The 10,000-nt window shown below is 36.8% G+C and overlaps 1 pseudogene; it reads left to right on the top strand.

Moving 5' to 3' along the window:
* The window catches only part of LOC139353819 (large subunit ribosomal RNA), a 5,718-nt pseudogene extending 89 nt beyond the window's left edge, over positions 1 to 5,629 (top strand).
* Positions 5,630 to 10,000: the final 4,371 nt, after the last annotated feature.

The raw sequence follows: 10,000 nt of genomic DNA, 5'->3' as shown, positions 1-10,000 counted from the left end.
CGAGCGAAAAGAAATCAGTTCAGCACTAAGTCACTTTGTCTATATGGCAAATGTGAGATGCAGTGTATGGAGCGTCAATATTCTAGTATGAGAAATTAACGATTTAAGTCCTTCTTAAATGAGGCCATTTACCCATAGAGGGTGCCAGGCCCGTATAACGTTAATGATTACTAGATGATGTTTCCAAAGAGTCGTGTTGCTTGATAGTGCAGCACTAAGTGGGTGGTAAACTCCATCTAAAACTAAATATAACCATGAGACCGATAGTAAACAAGTACCGTGAGGGAAAGTTGAAAAGAACTCTGAATAGAGAGTTAAACAGTACGTGAAACTGCTTAGAGGTTAAGCCCGATGAACCTGAATATCCGTTATGGAAAATTCATCATTAAAATTGTAATATTTAAACAATATTATGATAATAGTGTGCATTTTTTCCATATAAGGACATTGTAATCTATTAGCATACAAAATTTATCATAAAATATAACTTATAGTTTATTCAAATTAATTTGCTTGCATTTTAACACAGAATAAATGTTATTAATTTGATAAAGTGCTGATAGATTTATATGAATACAGTGCGTTAATTTTTCGGAATTATATAATGGCATAATTATCATTGATTTTTGTGTTTATTATATGCACTTGTATGATTAACAATGCGAAAGATTCAGGATACCTTCGGGACCCGTCTTGAAACACGGACCAAGGAGTCTAACATATGTGCAAGTTATTGGGATATAAACCTAATAGCGTAATTAACTTGACTAATAATGGGATTAGTTTTTTAACTATTTATAGCTAATTAACACAATCCCGGGGCGTTCTATATAGTTATGTATAATTATATTTATATTATTTATGCCTCTAACTGGAACGTACCTTGAGCATATATGCTGTGACCCGAAAGATGGTGAACTATACTTGATCAGGTTGAAGTCAGGGGAAACCCTGATGGAAGACCGAAACAGTTCTGACGTGCAAATCGATTGTCAGAATTGAGTATAGGGGCGAAAGACCAATCGAACCATCTAGTAGCTGGTTCCTTCCGAAGTTTCCCTCAGGATAGCTGGTGCATTTTAATGTTATATAAAATAATCTTATCTGGTAAAGCGAATGATTAGAGGCCTTAGGGTCGAAACGATCTTAACCTATTCTCAAACTTTAAATGGGTAAGAACCTTAACTTTCTTGATATGAAGTTCAAGGTTATGATATAATGTGCCCAGTGGGCCACTTTTGGTAAGCAGAACTGGCGCTGTGGGATGAACCAAACGTAATGTTACGGTGCCCAAATTAACAACTCATGCAGATACCATGAAAGGCGTTGGTTGCTTAAAACAGCAGGACGGTGATCATGGAAGTCGAAATCCGCTAAGGAGTGTGTAACAACTCACCTGCCGAAGCAACTAGCCCTTAAAATGGATGGCGCTTAAGTTGTATACCTATACATTACCGCTAAAGTAGATGATTTATATTACTTGTGATATAAATTTTGAAACTTTAGTGAGTAGGAAGGTACAATGGTATGCGTAGAAGTGTTTGGCGCAAGCCTGCATGGAGCTGCCATTGGTACAGATCTTGGTGGTAGTAGCAAATAATCGAATGAGACCTTGGAGGACTGAAGTGGAGAAGGGTTTCGTGTGAACAGTGGTTGATCACGAGTTAGTCGGTCCTAAGTTCAAGGCGAAAGCCGAAAATTTTCAAGTAAAACACAAATGCCATACAAATATATTATATTATATAAATCAAGCTAATTAATATACTTGAATAATTTTGAACGAAAGGGAATACGGTTCCAATTCCGTAACCTGTTGAGTATCCGTTTGTTATTAAATATGGGCCTCGTGCTCATCCTGGCAACAGGAACGACCATAAAGAAGCCGTCGAGAGATATCGGAAGAGTTTTCTTTTCTGTTTTATAGCCGTACTACCATGGAAGTCTTTCGCAGAGAGATATGGTAGATGGGCTAGAAGAGCATGACATATACTGTTGTGTCGATATTTTCTCCTCGGACCTTGAAAATTTATGGTGGGGACACGCAAACTTCTCAACAGGCCGTACCAATATCCGCAGCTGGTCTCCAAGGTGAAGAGTCTCTAGTCGATAGAATAATGTAGGTAAGGGAAGTCGGCAAATTAGATCCGTAACTTCGGGATAAGGATTGGCTCTGAAGATTGAGATAGTCGGGCTTGATTGGGAAACAATAACATGGTTTATGTGCTCGTTCTGGGTAAATAGAGTGTCTGGCATTTATGTTGGTCACTTGTTCCCCGGATAGTTTAGTTACGTAGCCAATTGTGGAACTTTCTTGCTAAAATTTTTAAGAATACTAATTGGGTTAAACCAATTAGTTCTTATTAATTATAACGATTATCAATTAACAATCAATTCAGAACTGGCACGGACTTGGGGAATCCGACTGTCTAATTAAAACAAAGCATTGTGATGGCCCTAGCGGGTGTTGACACAATGTGATTCGTCCCTGCGAGAGGAGTGAAGCAGGGTGACCCTTTGTCTCCTATTCTATTTAATCTGGTCATTGACCGGTTACTTAGAGCCTACCCCAAAGAAATTGGTACCAAGGTTGGAACTGCCATGACAAACGCGGCCGCGTTTGCAGACGATTTGGTCCTTTTTGCGGAAACTCGAATGGGGCTTCAACAACTGCTTGACAAGACAGTTAGCTATCTGGCTACTGTTGGACTCACCCTTAATGCTGACAAGTGTTTCACTATCGGTATTAAGGGTCAGCCGAAACAGAAGTGTACTGTGTTAGATCCACATACCTTCCGAGTCGGCTTGAACGGGTGTCCGGCATTGAAGCGAACTAACGAGTGGAAGTATTTAGGCATCATTTTTAATGCAAACGGGAGGGTCAAGTGCAACCCAGCCGAGGACATTGGTCCAAAGCTACAAAGGTTGTCACAAGCCCCTCTTAAGCCTCAACAGAAGATATTTGCCCTTCGAACCGTCCTTATCCCACAACTCTATCACAAGCTAACCCTTGGGAGTGTGACGATAGGTGTGTTACGAAAATCCGACAAATTGATACGATTCTATGTGCGTAAATGGCTAGATTTACCACCGGATGTGCCAATAGCATTCGTTCACGCCCCCCCAAAGTGTGGGGGACTCGGGATTCCATCGCTAAGATGGATGGCTCCGATGCTTCGTCTAAGACGATTGAGCAATATAAAATGGCCTCACTTCGAGCAATCCGAAGTGGCCAGCTCTTTCATCGAAGACGAAATGCAAAGGGCCCGAGTTAGGTTGCTAGCGGAACAAAATGAAATGCTAACACGTCCGGCAATAGAAGAGTATTGGGCAAATAGATTGTTCGTGTCTGTTGATGGCCACGGTCTCCGTGAAGCGGGCCATTATGGTCCACAACACGGATGGGTTAGTCAACCCACGCGTTTGCTAACAGGGAAGGAATATAGAGACGGAATTAAACTGCGGATAAATGCCCTACCCACGAAGTCTCGTACTACGAGGGGAAGGCACGAATTGGATCGACAGTGTCGTGCAGGATGTGATGCTCCCGAAACATCAAACCACATCATGCAAAAATGCTATCGCTCGCATGGGAGGCGGGTAGCTAGACACAACTGCGTAGTAAATCGAATCAAGCGGGGACTTGAGGAGAGAGGCTGCGTGGTCATTGTTGAGCCAAGTCTGCAGGGCGAATCCGGCCTCAATAAACCCGACCTGGTGGTACTCCGACCAAATCACATTGATGTGATCGACATTCAGGTGACAAATGACGGACACTCTTTGGACGATGCGCACCAGCGCAAAATCCAAAGATACGATACCCCGGACATAAGACGCGAATTGCGGCGCAAATTCGTAGCGACAGGTGATATTGAGTTTCATTCTGCCACTATTAACTGGCGGGGGATCTGGAGTGGTCAATCCGTAAAACGGTTGATTGCGAAGGGCCTTCTTAATAAATATGATAGCCATATCATAAGTATACAGGTAATAAGAGGAAGTCTTGGCTGTTTTAGACAGTTCATGTATTATGGTGGATACTCAAGAGGCTGGACGTAGCTTATGCCTTGGTTCAAATATAAATGCCGGCTGCCTTGGCAAAACATCAAATAAGGCATAAACATCGCACAACAACAACATATAAGGATGGTTTTAGTACGTATGCGTTGTGGAACCCTCAAAGTGAAGAAGGTTCAGATAGAGCAATGAATCGTGCATGCTAGACAAACTGTGACCACACAAGGTGATGGCAGACCTAGTATCTTTCGAAGATTTCCATACCTTAGCGATCAAAAAAAAAAAAAAAAAAAAAAATAGCCAAATGCCTCGTCATCTAATTAGTGACGCGCATGAATGGATTAACGAGATTCCTACTGTCCCTATCTACTATCTAGCGAAACCACAGCCAAGGGAACGGGCTTGGAATAATTAGCGGGGAAAGAAGACCCTTTTGAGCTTGACTCTAATCTGGCAGTGTAAGGAGACATAAGAGGTGTAGAATAAGTGGGAGATATTAGACTTCGGTTTGGTATCGCCAATGAAATACCACTACTCTTATTGTTTCCTTACTTACTTGATTAAATGGAACGTGTATCATTTCCTAGCCATTATACGGATATATTTATTATATCTTATGGTATTGGGTTTTGATGCAAGCTTCTTGATCAAAGTATCACGAGTTTGTTATATAATCGCAAACAAATTCTTTAATAAAACGGTGCATTTATGTATTTTTGATTTGAAAATTTGGTATAACTCCAATTACTCAGGTATGATCCAATTCAAGGACATTGCCAGGTAGGGAGTTTGACTGGGGCGGTACATCTCTCAAATAATAACGGAGGTGTCCCAAGGCCAGCTCAGTGCGGACAGAAACCACACATAGAGCAAAAGGGCAAATGCTGACTTGATCTCGGTGTTCAGTACACACAGGGACAGCAAAAGCTCGGCCTATCGATCCTTTTGGTTTAAAGAGTTTTTAACAAGAGGTGTCAGAAAAGTTACCATAGGGATAACTGGCTTGTGGCGGCCAAGCGTTCATAGCGACGTCGCTTTTTGATCCTTCGATGTCGGCTCTTCCTATCATTGTGAAGCAAAATTCACCAAGCGTTGGATTGTTCACCCATGCAAGGGAACGTGAGCTGGGTTTAGACCGTCGTGAGACAGGTTAGTTTTACCCTACTAATGACAAAACGTTGTTGCGACAGCATTCCTGCGTAGTACGAGAGGAACCGCAGGTACGGACCAATGGCACAATACTTGTTCGAGCGAACAGTGGTATGACGCTACGTCCGTTGGATTATGCCTGAACGCCTCTAAGGTCGTATCCGTGCTGGACTGCAATGATAAATAAGGGGCAATTTGCATTGTATGGCTTCTAAACCATTTAAAGTTTATAATTTACTTTATAAACGACAATGGATGTGATGCCAATGTAATTTGTAACATAGTAAATTGGGAGGATCTTTGATCACCTGATGCCGCGCTAGTTACATATAAAAGCATTATTTAATACAATGACAAAGCCTAGAATCAATTGTAAACGACTTTTGTAACAGGCAAGGTGTTGTAAGTGGTTGAGCAGCTGCCATACTGCGATCCACTGAAGCTTATCCTTTGCTTGATGATTCGATAATAAAGATGTTGCAAGCGGCATAATAATTTATGCTTGCTTGCAACGGCGCGCCACTTTGTGGTTAGCAAAAGGTCTAGTAATATAAGAGACCTATAAAAAAATCAATATATTATTATAAATAAATATTGAACAAACAAAATGCATCGTCATCTTTATTAGTGACGCGATGATAAAGTGGCAAACATATTCCATGTATAAATATTCCTATGGTATTTTGATAATGCAAGTAAAGAGGACATATATAAAAGTAAGTATATGTTCCTCCAATGGTAGCAGCGGTTGGTTGGTTGGTGTCTGCTCCTCTTATTGTTCAAAACTTATGTTATGGTAGCAAGTCTGTATCGTCATATTATTAGTGACGCGAAAAATTAGTGGCAAACAATATTCGATGTATAAATATTCCTATGGTATTAATATTCAAATGAAGAGACCATTTAAATAAAGAGGACATATATAAAAGTAAGTATATGTTCCTCCAATGGTAGCAGCGGTTGGTTGGTTGGTGTCTGCTCCTCTTATTGTTCAAAACTTATGTTATGGTAGCAAGTCTGTATCGTCATATTATAAGTGACGCGAAAAATTAATGGCAAACATATTCGATGTATATAAATATTCCTATGGTATTCAAATTCAAGTAAAGAGACCATTAAAGTACAGAGAGAGGCCATATAATAAGTAAGTATATGTTCCTCCAATGGTAGCAGTGGTTGGTTGGTTGGTTGGTTGGCGGCTGCTCCTCTTATTGTTCAAAACTTATGTTATGGTAGCAAGTCTGTATCGTCATATTATAAGTGACGCGAAAAATTAGTGGCAAACATATTCGATGTATAAATATTCCTATGGTATTGAAATTCAAATAAAGAGACCATTAAAATAAAGAGGACATATATAAAAGTAAGTAATGGTAGCGGCGGTTGGTTGGTTGGCGGCTGCTCTTATTGTTCAAAACTTATGTTATCAATATGAGTTTGGCAATACAATAAAGAAGACCAATCTAATCCATATAAGACTAAATGGATTATATGGATATGCTTAGGAAACCCATATATTAATAAAAAAAAATTTATGTATAGAAAATTATACATATATGTATTTATATAAATGAATCGTATGGATATGGCTTATAGTAGATATAATACCTTTAAGGCATATTAATGTATAATATAGTAAATATATATACGTTGAAATATAAATGCATTTTTATATATATGGCAGCATATAAGTGTCATATGAAAAATAATAGAGTTTACCCATATATCACTGAAATGAGATATATAAACCTAGTGAGGGGCGGCACTAGTGAATGAATCGTATAGATATGGCTTACAGGTATAATACCTATATGTCATAATATGGTTTAATATTATAAATATACATTGAAATATGAATGAATTGTATAGATATGGCTTTTAAATGCCATATGCATAAGAATAAATAGAATGATTAACACTTATATCACTGAAATAAGATATAAAAACCTAGTGAAGGGTGGCACTAGTACTGTAAACATGATTTTGGCAGAGCTCGGGGTAAAAAACTACTATAGGGAGGTGGTCGTTGGCGGGCCCCTCCTCGTATTGGTCAAAACCTATGTTATACATATGAGGTTGTCAATACTATAAAGAACGCCAAGCATATCCATATAAATGTATGGATATGCATACAAATCCATACAAAAGTGAAAAAAAAATAATGTATTGAAAAATATACATATATTTATATAAGTGAATCGTATGGATATGTCTTATAGGTATAATACCTATAAGGCATAACAATGTATAATCTAGCAAATATACATCGAAATATGCAGGAATTGTATAGATATGGCATATAAATGCCATATACATAAGAATAAATTGTATATCAATGCAATAAGATATATAAACCTAGTGAGGGGCGGCACTAGTAAATGAATCGTATGGATATGGCTTATAGGTATAATACCTATAAGGCATAATAATGTATAATATAATAAATATACATTAAAACATGATTGAATTATATAGATATGGCATATAAATGCCATATACTTAAGAATAAATGGTAAAATTTACCCGTATATCACTTAAACACGATATATAAACCTAGTGAGGGTGACGCTAGTACTGTAAACATGCTTTTGGAAGATAATGGGTCCAAAAACTACTATAGGGAGGTGGTCGTTGGCGGGCCCCTCCTCGTATTGGTCAAAACCTATGTTATGCATATAAGTTTGTCAATACTATTAAGACCGCCAAGCATATCCATATAAATGTATGGATATGCATAAAAATCCATACAAAAGTGAAAAAAAATAATGTATTGAAAAATATACATATATTTATATAAGTGAATCGTATGGATATGGCTTATAGGTATAATACCTATAAGGCATAACAATGTATAATCTAGCAAGTAAACATCGAAATATGAAGGAATTGTATAGATATGGCATATAAATGCCATATACATAAGAATAAATTGTATATCAATGCAATAAGATATATAAACCTAGTGAGGGGCGGCACTAGTAAATGAATCGTATGGATATGGCTTATAGGTATAATACCTATAAGGCATAATAATGTATAATATAATAAATATACATTAAAACATGATTGAATTATATAGATATGGCATATAAATGCCATATACTTAAGAATAAATGGTAAAATTTACCCGTATATCACTGAAACACGATATATAAACCTAGTGAGGGTGACACTAGTACTGTAAACATGCTTTTAGAAGATCATGGGTCCAAAAACTACTATAGGGAGGTGGTCGTTGGCGGGCCCCTCCTCGTATTGGTCAAAACCTATGTTATGCATATAAGTTTGTCAATACTATTAAGACCGCCAAGCATATCCATATAAATGTATGGATATGCATAAAAATCCATACAAAAGTGAAAAAAAATAATGTATTGAAAAATATACATATATTTATATAAGTGAATCGTATGGATATGGCTTATAGGTATAATACCTATAAGGCATAACAATGTATAATCTAGCAAGTATACATCGAAATATGAAGGAATTGTATAGATATGGCATATAAATGCCATATAAATAAGAATAAATTGTATATCAATGCAATAAGATATATAAACCTAGTGAGGGGCGGCACTAGTAAATGAATCGTATGGATATGGCTTATAGGTATAATACCTATAAGGCATAATAATGTATAATATAATAAATATACATTAAAATATGATTGAATTATATAGATATGGCATATAAATGCCATATACTTAAGAATAAATGGTAAAATTTACCCGTATATCACTTAAACACGATATATAAACCTAGTGAGGGTGACGCTAGTACTGTAAACATGCTTTTGGAAGATAATGGGTCCAAAAACTACTATAGGGAGGTGGTCGTTGGCGGGCCCCTCCTCGTATTGGTCAAAACCTATGTTATGCATATAAGTTTGTCAATACTATTAAGACCGCCAAGCATATCCATATAAATGTATGGATATGCATAAAAATCCATACAAAAGTGAAAAAAATAATGTATTGAAAAATATACATATATTTATATAAGTGAATCGTATGGATATGGCTTATAGGTATAATACCTATAAGGCATAACAATGTATAATCTAGCAAGTATACATCGAAATATGAAGGAATTGTATAGATATGGCATATAAATGCCATATACATAAGAATAAATTGTATATCAATGCAATAAGATATATAAACCTAGTGAGGGGCGGCACTAGTAAATGAATCGTATGGATATGGCTTATAGGTATAATACCTATAAGGCATAATAATGTATAATATAATAAATATACATTAAAACATGATTGAATTATATAGATATGGCATATAAATGCCATATACTTAAGAATAAATGGTAAAATTTACCCGTATATCACTGAAACACGATATATAAACCTAGTGAGGGTGACACTAGTACTGTAAACATGCTTTTAGAAGATCATGGGTCCAAAAACTACTATAGGGAGGTGGTCGTTGGCGGGCCCCTCCTCGTATTGGTCAAAACCTATGTTATGCATATAAGTTTGTCAATACTATTAAGACCGCCAAGCATATCCATATAAATGTATGGATATGCATAAAAATCCATACAAAAGTGAAAAAAAATAATGTATTGAAAAATATACATATATTTATATAAGTGAATCGTATGGATATGGCTTATAGGTATAATACCTATAAGGCATATCAATGTATAATCTAGCAAGTATACATCGAAATATGAAGGAATTGTATAGATATGGCATATAAATGCCATATAAATAAGAATAAATTGTATATCAATGCAATAAGATATATAAACCTAGTGAGGGGCGGCACTAGTAAATGAATCGTATGGATATGGCTTATAGGTATAATACCTATAAGGC

Source organism: Drosophila suzukii, chromosome Y, assembly GCF_043229965.1.
Source record: "Drosophila suzukii chromosome Y, CBGP_Dsuzu_IsoJpt1.0, whole genome shotgun sequence".
Classification (NCBI taxonomy): domain Eukaryota; kingdom Metazoa; phylum Arthropoda; class Insecta; order Diptera; family Drosophilidae; genus Drosophila; species Drosophila suzukii.
The sequence above is the reverse complement of the archived record's forward strand: the minus strand, read 5'-3'. Positions and strand labels throughout refer to the sequence as shown.